This window comes from Tenrec ecaudatus, chromosome 8 (assembly GCF_050624435.1).
Source record: "Tenrec ecaudatus isolate mTenEca1 chromosome 8, mTenEca1.hap1, whole genome shotgun sequence".
Taxonomy (NCBI): Eukaryota; Metazoa; Chordata; class Mammalia; order Afrosoricida; family Tenrecidae; genus Tenrec; species Tenrec ecaudatus.
In genome coordinates, this window is record NC_134537.1 from 148,870,414 (window position 1) to 148,883,195 (window position 12,782).

Here is a 12,782-nt window from a genome sequence, read left to right on the forward strand (position 1 = left end):
AGTTCTCATCCGTGGCAGAAAAACAATTCAAAAGTATAACTTCACTGTTGTCAAAGCTGATGCATTTAATCATTCCATAATAAGTTCCTTATCAGTTAATTCTTTCCATAGATAGTTATAGAACCAGATACTTGCCACATGACTGCACACACCACCATTCATTGTCTCCTTAAGACAAAGTCATATGCAGTCATAACTTGAAATTCACTGTCACTGTGTATTCTTGGTATTATTAGGGTAGATTCCCTAGAGAAATAAGTTGATTTTTGTGATTTGTTATCTAAAGAGTCCATATTTGTGTAGTCTTCCACTGAGTTATTATTTATGTGATGGAAGAGTATAACAAAGACTCCTCACAGTGTTAAATTTCTCCTTACCACCCTAACCTACAGAAGTTTCTCCCACAGTGTCCCCCTATTTCATTTAGCAGTTGTTAATTTGAACCATGTCTTCTTTCTTAGCCCATGTTGTAAGGTAGTGTAGAATATATTTTAATATTATTTCTAAGCACAGAACTGGCTCAGTAAATTCCTTTTGAAAAAATAGATAATTTAAAAAATTACCCAAAGACTATAAGTTCAAAGAAACAATCAGCAAGATAACTACAAAGAAAATTATTATGTGAAAAAGAAGGTGTGGAGACTTTTTGGAAAATATTGCATTGTAGTAAAATCAAAGGAATGATGCCAATAAGAGTAGAAAAGGCAAGTGTGTCAGTCTGGGTACTTTAGAGAAACAAACCACAGAAACTCATGTATAAGAGATAGTTTTATATAAATGTTAATTGCTCATCCAGAAAACATCCCAACCCAATGCTGCCCAAGCCCATAAGTCCATTAACCCATATGTCGACACCAATCCACAAAGCCTCATCCATCTCAGAAAACACACACTATGACACTGACTGCAGGAGGGAAGCCGAATCAGTGAGCATGTAAGCATCTCAGTGCTGGCAGGGGTCTGCACACAGCTGCTCCAGTACCCAGGGCTGCATCGGGGTAGGTCCATGTGGCTTTTCCTCCAGGGTGTTTTGCAGGAAGTGAGCCTTGCCAGCTGAAGCAGAGAACTGGCTAAGGCAGCTGCACCCTGGTCTGACCACATAGAAACCGGAGCGCTAGAAAGGCGAGGCTCACCAAGCCATTTATTCTTTGGCCCTTCAATTAACCCCACATGTGTTTATTGGCCATGTTGGCACAATAAACTTTATCTCCGTAAGAATGGTCTAGAAGAAAGTCAGACAAAAGTGGGTGCTTATGAGATTTGTGTGTGTTGTATATACTTTATATTCACCTCAAAATAATTTTTCTTGATAGATTTATCTCCACCCATCCTATTAATGACAAAAATTAAATATTTTACATTAGGAAAACAAAACAAATAACCAAAAAAAAAACCAACCCCAAATCAGAATTTGTAGATCATACTAAGGTAAACTTCTTTAGTCCGTATTTCACAAAGTGCGTTGACACAACTGTATTTAATCAGCCACCAGTTCTAGAAAGTGACATCAATCCAGAATGTGGCCCAGCAACCACAATTTACATTTTAATTCTTAAAAGCAAGACTTTCGTTCAACATCCTGGGGATAGGACTATCTGAATTAAATGCTCAGGATCCTTTTGTGCAGAGAACAAGATTGACATTGATTAAATATTTTCCTTCAGCCACTTCACTTTTAGTATGCACAACAAGAGCTTAGCCTAGGACGGATTAAAGAATGAATTATTTTCAAGCAAGAAGCTTTAGCCTCCAGATATAAAAATAGAGGAAACTTGGGTGCTAACATAATTATTACCATTAGTTTTGGAGCCAATAATTAACATAATTCTACTACCCCATCTCTCATTTATTCTGAAATCATAGAAGCATTTTTTTTGTTGCTGTTGTTTGTTTTCAGTGTTTTGTTTGATTTCCTCATCCAGGTACCTGGTTTGCTTGGCTTACCTAAAATCCTTGATCCTAATGACTTTTATTATCTTGCGCGATTTCCTGGTGAGCACTACAAACATTTCAGACAGCCCTCTTGTGTTCGTGAAACAATCTACTGAGATTCTGCTGATGATTCGTCTTGGGGATTCTTCCTTCTGTAGATTAGTCCAGTCTGGGAGTTAATAGAAAAGAAGGTGGTGTCTGCCATTTTGAGTTTCATTCGGTTTCAATTTTATGGTCTTAAACACCATGATTTTTCTAGCCCAAAGGGGTGAGCAGGAACATATAATTCTCTCTTTGACGCCTTTCCCTCGGGCCCTTCGGTCTTTGGAGTGCAGGCCGTTGTGCTAGTTTAATTGAACTGCTCTGCTTGGCTTCTCCTCTGAAAGCAAGAGATATATAGTCGCTTTGGTGACTTGTTGCAACAGATTTCAAACTCAGCTGGATTTACCTCCGTGAATTAAAATACTGCTGAGATTGGGAGCCGAGTGAAAAGTACAACTCTGGATACTGACATGCAAGCAAATGCTTTTCAAAAAGTGTAGGAGAGTCTGATTTCCTTCTCCTTGGTGAGAGGCATCAAATGGACTATTACTATTGAAGGACGTTAGAGAGAAGCTGAGCACCTTAATCATAAGAAGGCCCGGGGCTGACTCTAGAGAAGATCAACAATCGCTCGCATGTAAGTCAAGTAAAAGATAAAGAAAATTTAAACACGTCCATGACAGCATCAAGTATAACAAAGGGATACCACCTGATTTAGAAGTAGAAAAGTTGTGCATCAGAGTATATCATGTATCCAATCTGAGAACTGAGCAAATATTTCAAGAAGCTGGACTACAGGATTGGAGGAAGACTCACCCAATATCTGCAAGAAGCAGATGACCCAACCTTGCTTCTAGAAAGAGGCAATGACTTAAAGCATTTACTGAGGAAGATCAAAGACGATGTCCTTCAGTAGGGATTTCATATCAACATAAGGGAAGCAAAAATCCTCCAAACTGGACCAATAAGCAACATCATAGTAAATGGAGGAAGTACTGAATTGTCAAGGAATTCATTGTGCTGTGTTCCACAATCGAAGCCTTAGGAAATTGTAGTTATCAAAGCAACCAATATATGGCATTAGGCCCATTTGCAACAAAATATCTCTTTGAAATGTAAGAAACAAAGACATTGCCTTGAGAACAGAGATGACCCAAGTCACGGTATTTTTCTATTGGCTCATCTGCATACAAGAGCTGGGAAAACACTAAGGCAGAAAGAACTGATACATTTCTGGTACAGTACTGGCAAAAAATATTGACTATAATATGAACTACCAGAAGAAATAGTAAATTTATCTTGGAAGAAATTCAAACAGAATGTTCCTTAGAACGTAGTATGGCAAAATTTATGTCCTGTACTTTTGACATATTATAAGAGAGACCAGTCAGTGGAGAAGGTGCTCATTCTTACTAGAGAGTCTGCGAAAAGAGGAAGAATCTCAAAGAGATGGATTTCAGAGTGGCTGTACTGATGGGTCAAAACAATAAATACACTTGTTGATGTTATCAGATGCCAATGAATCTGTTACACCTCACAGTGACCCTAAGTACCACAGAAAGGAACATTGTCCAGCCCTGTACCCACCTCACAATTGTGCTTATATTGATCCCATCATTGCAGCCACTGTGCCAATCTATCTTGCCAAAGGCCTTCCCTTGTCCACTGTTGTTTTTCTGCAGGGACTAGTGACCCCTCACATGTCCAAAGTAAAGGAGATGACACCTGGCCATCCTGGCCTCTCAGGAGCACTCTGGCTGTACTTCTTCCAACATAGATTCGTTTGTTCTTTTGGCAGTCCTTGATATCTTCAGTATTCTTCACCAGCACCATAATTCAAATGCATCCATTCTGTTTTGGTCTTCCTTATTCAATGTCTAATTTCCACATGCCTATGAGACCATCGAAAAGACCATGGCATGGGGCAGACGCACCTTAGTCAGCCATGCCTCAGCCTTGATTTTCAACACCTTCAAAGAGGTTTTTGCAGCAGATTTACCCAATCCAATTCCTTGTTTGATCTCTTGACTGCTGCTCCCACGTGCATCGGTTGGGACCCTCTCTAACGGCACGATATTAGCAGTATGATTGGTCCCACCTTGACAAAACAACAGCTTTGAGGAAAGAGTTGACTTGATGTATCCAGGATCCTGGTCTGGTACCCTGGGGATATGTGGCATAGGGTGCTAAGGTCTCCCTCATGTGACACATAGATGACTACTTCTCATCCAGTCAACCCCACGTGTGTCACAATAGAGACATTCTCCACGGGGCTATCTTGGGTTTACATTCTAGAAGTGGATAATCAGGCCCCTCTTTGGAGGAATCTCTGGGTGAATTGGAACCTCCAACGATCTGCTTTGTAGTTACCGTAACCATTTTCACTACCCAGGAACTTCTTCCTTCTTTACAGGGGAACAGAAGTGAGGCAGGCTTTCATCATGTTCAGCCCCGAGTAGCCCCTAGACAGCAGCAGCAACAGGAAGAACTCAGAGAGCGATGCTGTGGGACTGGAACGGCCCTATGGTGTTTGCAAAGTTCTCTATTGTTGTGCGCACAGGCTGCGCCATCTTTCTCCTGTGGACCAACAGCAGGGATCCAACCACCAACCTTTTGGTTGGCAGCTGAGTGTTTTACTCACAGCACATCCAGGGCACTGAACTGAGATCTGCTGCACTGTTTGTTTCTCCGGCCCCAGTTGAAAAATAGGCAAAGGAAATCAAATGGTGTCTTTGTATTGACAGCGGCCTGGCTTTTGACCTGGCTTCTTCTTACCCAGTTCCTCCTCAGCCTCAAGGTGAAGCCGCTTCGCTCTGGGCACTGTGTGGCGAGTCTGAGTTCATGCCTTATTTGAATGAGCCAGTGGAAAGGAATACATGATCCTGATTCGACCTGTCAAATTTTGAAAAATTTCTTTGGGTCTTGCCCCCCCAATCCCCAACCTCGACCCCCAAGAGATCACTTGAGGACATGACAGATGGAGCAAGATCCTTTCCAGACAAGCCGTAAAGAAATATTGATTCCAAAGAAAGAATCTCACTTTATAATTATAAAACTTTAAAAAAGCAGCCTAGCCCCAGTGCCGGGGCGTGGAGGGTGGGGTAGCAGGGAAATGAAGAAAGGAAGTCAACATGGGGTGCTTCCCAAAGCTGTTTTGTGTCTTCCGAAGGAGCCAAGCAGGGGAGAGGAAGGAGAAGCTGGATGCTTCCTCGTGTGCCTTGGGCTCCTTAACCCTCCTGGGATCATCATCTTTATCCTGCTATCCCCAGTGAAAATGAGACTGCCAAACCAAGCCACAGCTCCCACCACGAGCATAGTTCCCCGCCTGTTCAGGGAGCTCTGGGTCTCAAGATGAACCTCATTGATGAATGGCTGCTGTCTGCAGAATCGGGACCACACGTGACTAGGCTGGCACTGTGGGGGGCCTGGCCGCCTGATAAGTACAAAATGACTTAGAAACACCGATCATTCAAAGCTGTGGTTTTCCAGTGAAATTCCTCCAGTGATCATTCATCCTGGCTCAAAGATCCTGCTCTGGCCCTGCCCCCACGTGCCGGCACCTGTGTTAGGCACCAAACAGCTGTAACCAAGTGCATGCTCAGGGAAACACTAGATTTGTTCACAGCAAACCATGGTAGCATGATCAAAAGGCTTAATGCCTCGTGCTTCTGTCCCTGGTTTTGTTCATTGGTTTCCCAAGGAACATCTGCGCCTTTGTTACTTTTGAAGTAGTGATGCCCTTTGTAATAACACATGAGGTTCTGTATGCCAAGCTGCGGCGCTTTTCTTCTTCACGGTGTGCTTCTCCCTGCCACTCTGGTCACCTCCATCAGTCTGTCCGCTTCTCACTTCCCATGATTGCTTTCCCCTCTGATCCTTCTTACAGTCTTGCTGTTCCAGCCATCCTTTAAATATGTGCCACCTTCTTCAAGATCCATAACGATGCTCACACTGATCTTCGTAGCTATAATACATAAGCTACTCTTATTCTTCCCAAAAGAATTGTCATCCCCTCTTCGAAATATTCCCACCACCACCAGCTAACTGTCGTTACTCTGACTTTTTCCAATTCTGGAACCGGTGATATGCTGGAGACCATGCATATCCATTCCCAGTTTCACACTCAGTGAAATCACACTAGCACTTTGAAATCAGCCACGATGGCAGCAGTACTTACAGAACGGAGACTGGCAAACGCTGTAAACCAGGACTTATCTTTGTCTTTCTAGAGCTAGATTACAGTCTATCATGGAATGGAGCAAATCCATCTTATAGATATTTATGGACACATATTATTAAACTTATGTCTCAGCTCAGCTTTGCTTAGGGAGGGCATATTCTGGTTCTGATTTAGTAGGAAAATTGCAAATTGGTTGGACTCCATAAATTCTGATTGAATAGATTTTCACATAATAACTATATTTTTTCTTTTCTTTCTTTTGTTTTGTCCTGCACCAAATGATATAATTTGTTTGTTTTGTAGAAGAATAAAATATTTAATCATCTTGGACAAAGGAACATGCTCAAAAACTAAAAGGGCTGATTTGTAGGGAGATGGCTTTGTTTGCAAGCAGAAAACATGAATTTCAATTGGAGACAAAACATCATTGCCCTCTGCAAAGCCAGCAGACTTCCTATTTGCCTGAAGAAATCATGTTTGTTCATCTGTGGATAAAGGCTTCTCCTGCCTGAACAGACTTCTGAAAACAACTGTCAAAGTCACAAAGGCACTATGGTTCTTAATCTTTTTTTGTTTTGTATTTCTATTATTATTTCCTTTTATTTTTCTGCCCTGAGTGAGAATAACCTAAAAATATTGTTTCAATGTGAGATACCCATCATCCTGGATTGTAACATCAGCCATAATTCCAAACTGCTATTGAGTTCAGTTTTGAAGACATTAAATATCTGCTACTCATTTATATAAATTAGGTTAAATGAAATCTGTGTCACAATCTTTGTGAACAAAGTGGGGGTTGGGGAGCACATTAGGAGAACTCTGATTTGCACTTATAGATAAAAATAAAATAAACAAGTTATCTGTTTTATTTTTTTAACTAAAACCAATAAGCTAGCTTAACATCATTTTATCATTATATCACCGAGAACAACAATGTCTCACTTTTCAAAGTTGTGGTATCAATTTGACATTCAGAATCCAGAGAAGTCATTATGACAGTTTGTTGTTCATCTCATAATCTTTTAAAATAATCTTTTATTTTTAAGTGAAAAATTATACATGAAATGAGGTTCCCATTTAACAATTCTACACAAGTAGATCATCAATATTAATTATATATTTCACAATGCCTCACCATTCCCTTTAATTGTGTTCTGATCTTCCCATTTCCAATTTCCCTGACCCCTTCTCATCTTTGCTTTAAATTAAAAATTGGGCTGAGGTGGGGGTTGGGGTGGACCCAACACAAAAGGTAGTTAAGCGTAAGTGGGAAAATACAGAAGCTAAATTGAGCTGGTTAATTATCAGGGTATTTCAGAGTCTGGTCATTGACACTGGTCACAGGACCTAATTAATAAGAACTGGAGGAGACAGGAGAGCAGGCTGGCTGTTCTGAAGTTTAAAAGTTGCGTGGAACTTGAGCGTAGGGCATGACCCAGCCCAAGGGGGCTAGCGATGTTGGAAATCGCTGAAGGAGCCAGCAGTCTAAAATGTGAAGGACCTTCTCGGCAACTCCCTGGCCTGCTGTGGCACCCATTGACCCAGTTTGGAAGAGCTAGAACTCATCTGACCATAACCAAACTGACGACAAGAAAGATGTGTGACCCTGTGAGTTGGTACACTTTGCTGACTTGATGGATGGCCTCGTCCAGATCTGCTTCTGCTTAAGAAGGCAAAGACACAGAATCCAACTGGAAGGAACATTCTTCACATCAAAGAACCTGCTTGTCTCCACAGAGTGGTAGAAATAGGCAGTTTGGACATTGAATACTCAAATAGGGGCAAGGTAAGGGCAAGAAATAGCTGACTTACACACTTTCAGGAATGGGGAAGATGTTGAGAGGTGTCCACAACACTGAATGGTTGGGCATAGACTATTTTTGTTTTGTTTTGTGTTATATAAGACTTCACCACAAGTGTCAAGTTGACAAAGGGGATTGGGGTCTGTGGACATTTAATTTTATGCCAACTTGCTCTTGTGTAGGGGTAGAGTCAATCTTGCCAATCAGGTCACAGCCTGATGATGCTTCCCGGGATATGTGGATTTTTTATCAGACAGACATGGGGTGCCCTTCTCTTGCTCTCTGCCCTTTTGCCTTCCTGCTTGATGAGAATCTGTCCCTGCCTCCAGAGGTGGCCCACATGGTTTGCCTAACCCTGGGGATGGGGGCACCCGGCCATCTTTCCACCGACCTCTGCACCCACCATCTTGTAATATCCCTGCATCCTGCTTCGCATTTCTGCGTCATCAGCCTGCAGTGACATGAGCCTGATGAGGCATCTGGCTGGTATTGGAACTATGGACTTAAATTGAACTAGACTAAGATGCCTTCTTGATATAAGATTGCTTCTTAATAATGTACAGCTGTCACTGGTTTGGTTTCCTAGAGCAGTGATTCTCAACCTTCCTAATGCTGTGACTCTTCAATACAGTTCTTCATGTTGTGATGATCCCCAACTATAAAATTATTTCATTGCTACTTCATCACTGTAATTTTTCTACTGTTATGAATCGAGCGACACCTGTGAAAGGATCATTTGACCCCCAAAGGGGTCATGAGCAACAGGTTGAGAACTGCTGATAGAGAATCAAGCCTAATACAATTTGAAAAGATAACAAAATTGTTCCACAAACTTTTTGAAACCCATATGTATATGCCTACTTACATATTATGATCTTAAATTTTTTTCTTTGTTTGAATTTTTGACATCTATATATGGCAAATCCTTTAATATAGTTTTCTCTCTCCTTTCTCATTAAGTTGATTATAATATTCTCACCACACCCACGTTAGACACCGCTTCCTATTGTGCTCGGTGTGTTTTTATGTCTGTAGTCCTTTCTGTTCATTGATGTGTGTGTGTGTGTGTGTGTGTGTGTGCGCGCGCGCGTGTGTGTGTGAAAGTATTCATTTAATGTGCAGAGTCTGATTAGTCTAAGCTAGTCATGATAATTCAGTTCACCATGCCAATGAGATTTGAAGGGAAACTTGGGGAAGTACTTCTTTGAATGAACAAAATTGAACTCTTTTCCCAACTCAGGATATTGTCAGGATCAGTCGTGATACCTTAAATTGGTGCAGATACGATAAAACCAAGAGTGGAGCCACCACTCAAGTGAAGGGCCATGTGTCGTTGAGTCAAGTGTGACATAGAGTGTCTCTTTGTGGAGATTTTGAGACTTTGTAAATCTTTACAGAACAGAAAGCCTCATCTTTCTCCTGCAGAGCAACTGGTGCATTTAAACCACTGACTTTTCCCTCAAGATCATTACTTTTTACAGGAAATGTAAATCAATTCAATTAGTTTGTCTGATAAAAAGCAAAGCTACCATCCACTTCATGGCCTTTATATATCCTGCATCATAATGCACCAGAATGACATAACCTTTTAATAACGCCACAACTTGAGCTTCCAATTTCTCTAAAGATAAAACTGGGTATCAAAGATACAAAAATAAGTTGCTAGAGATCACACCATTATTAGTTCACAGAGGTAGCATATTATTTTTATATCAATATATTCCTTCATTTTTTCAAGAAAAATAAATACACTAAAGAGAAAGCAGACAAAGCTTTCATCTGGTCATCTTTCTTGCTTCTTTTATTTAAATGTCTCTTAATTCCTTTTAATATATTTAGATCAAGACTGCAAGCAATAAGAAACAATGCTAGCTATCTCTTGGGTTAGGCATTAGGCTGTTCATCATGAGATCCACAGTTCAAACCCACCATTTGCTACATGAGACAGAGTTAAGGTTTTCTGCTTTTGTAGAGTCACAGCTTCCGTCATTCAAAGAGGGTCACTGTGAGTTGGGGTTGACTTGATGGCAGTGAGTTAAGTTTGATGAAGGTTACAAAGCTTTAACAGAACACATCCAATGTTTGCTACTTATTAAAGAAAGTAAGTGATGCACACAAATAACTATAACTCAAAGTCAAAACTGGCCAGTGTTATTGAAGAACAATCAAAGTTTAGAAAACAACGATTAATTTAATGGCAAGAAAATGATGTGAGATGGATTCAGAACAAAGGTCCAATATGAAGAAAAGCAATTTTAAAGAGCCTGTTATGTTCAGTAGAGGGGACATGATACCTCAACCTTTAGAGTTGAGAAAATCATAGGAATATAGAATAACAAAATGAATGCATCCCAGGTTTGGATAGAGTCATGTTCTGTTGTTAGATAGAACGTGTATGATCCAACTGCTGATTTCATTCACATGCATGGCAACGCCGTGCTTGTCCAAGTAGAACTGTGCTCCATAGAGTTTCCAATGGCTTCTTTTTCAGAAGTGGATTACCAAGATTTTTTTCGTAATCACTTGTGAGATCACTTGAATCTCCAAACTTTTGGTTAGCAGTCAAGTGTTTTCATTACTTGTCATAGAATTAACTTCATTGTATGAGGAAGTCACATGCTAAGGAATAGAATTGAGTTTCATCAAGTTTCCTGGGATCAATCTTTATAGAAGCAGGTCTACAGGTCTTTCGATATGAGTTTTTAAAAACAAAGCAAAACCTGCTGTCTTGAAGTCCAGGGCAACGCACGACACCGATAAGGACAGACTATCACCACCCTTTTAGTTTCTGTAAATCTTTACAGGAGCACAAAGCCTCATTTCTCTAGCTGCAGAGTGGCTGGTTGAGTCTGCTTTTATCTATCTGGCAGTTAGCAGTCCAACAGACAGCCCATTGCACGCAACACCAGCGTTCTCATCCGGCCTCCTGTTAGTACTTAGCAAAAACCATTTCCACAGCCCAGGGACAATGTCTGGTCAATGTATTAGAAGATCTTAAGTGCAATGTAAACTTTCCCCAGACATGTGAGCTGACTCATCAGGTCTTTCCTCCCATGTTCTATCTGTACCTCCCATCACCAAGAACACACTGTCTGCAATTGATCATCGAGTGGAACATGCTCTCTGGCCATGTAGAGGCAACATCTTGCCATGTATAGAGCTAAAGGCCTTCCGAGAGTCCTTCCATCTCCACCCACATAAGAGTGTGTGTGTGTTTGTGTGTGTGTGTGTGTGTGTAGTTTCCTCCCCTTGATAGAATGCATAGTGTGAATAAAACCTTTATTTAGCTTCTAGGACATTAGTGAGCTAGAGGTAATGAGTAATATTATGAATATATTAATAATTATTCTGGGAAAAGAAAGTAATTTATTTGCTCATAATGGAAATTGGAAAATAATGACTTAAACATTTTAATCAAGATGATCATTTTTGCCTTTCAAGAGTAAATATCCATTTATCTTTCTTCTACCTAGATGCAGTGGCTAACACTATTATCTGAAAGATATGTTAAATAAGAGAATAGAATGTGATATTTACTACACCTGTGCATCATCCCATTGCAAAATATTTTAGAAGTAGTTCACCAAGTCCATCTTTTAGTCTATCTCTGTCTGGAAGCTACACTAAAGTTGTCTACTGCTGCTATTTGAACTTCCTATGTCACAGATGCCGGCATCACAGAAAAACTCAAGCCATCACAGATGCGGTATCACTGAAAGAACAGAAGCAAAAATAAAGTCTCAAGTTGCCATACTAGAAGATTCTAAGGGGGCAGGGCAGAATATACAGGGCTCTGGCTGTGAGTCAAATAAACATTGGATTGCTAACCACAAGGTTGACCATTCAAAACTACCAACTGCTTTGTGGAAGGATGCGACTCCTTTTTTTCTGATAAAGATGTGTAGCCGCTGAAACCCTGTATTGGAGTTAGGAGAAGAATCTGACTTTGTGGCACTGGATGTAGTGTGTAGGGGGAATATACTGAATGATTCTGGAAGCAGCCAAAGAAACTGGAAGGAACACACAGAGACACTGTACCAAGATGAAACTGATCTGAACTCCACTGTTTGGACAGGTAGTGCATGATGAAGAACTGAAAGTACTCAAAGAAAAAGTTTAAGCTTTATTGAAGGGATTGGTAAAAAAGAAGCTCAAATAATTGACAGAATAACAATTGAGATGTGCTATGGATTGAATTGTGAGCTCTCTAAATTTGTATCAAATTGGCTAGGCCATGATTCTCAATATTATCTAGTTACCTGTATTTTACGATCTTATGTAATTACCCAATGTGTTATAAGTCCTAAGCTCCACGGTGTTAATAAAGCAGGGTTAGTAGCAGCTATGTTCGATAGGCAGGATAGAATCTACAGGGTTAGTTGTATATTGAGTCACTCTCTTTTGAAAGATGAAAGGAAATAAAACACAAAAGTGGAGATCAGAAGGACATCTGGCCACAAAGAAGCAAAACCCGGGAAAAGAGTGTATCCATGGAACTCAAGGTCCTTGCACCGTGACAATCCTAAGCTCAACACAAGACTGATGACAAGAACCTTGGTCCTGAGCTGGGTGAGACGGAAAATGTTCTACTAGAGCAAGGACTCTGTATTTGGAATTCTGGCTCCATAAATTAAGAAAGAATTAATTAGCTTGCTTGTTAAAGCCACCATGTTTGGTATTTCTGTTGTAGCAATACTACATAATTAACTTGGAATTTGGTACCAGAGAGTGATGTAACATTCTAAAAAAAATGAAAATATGGAAGTAGTGTTGGAATTAGATAACTTGTGGAGGCAGGAAGAGTTTTAAGGTAAACATAAGAAAGA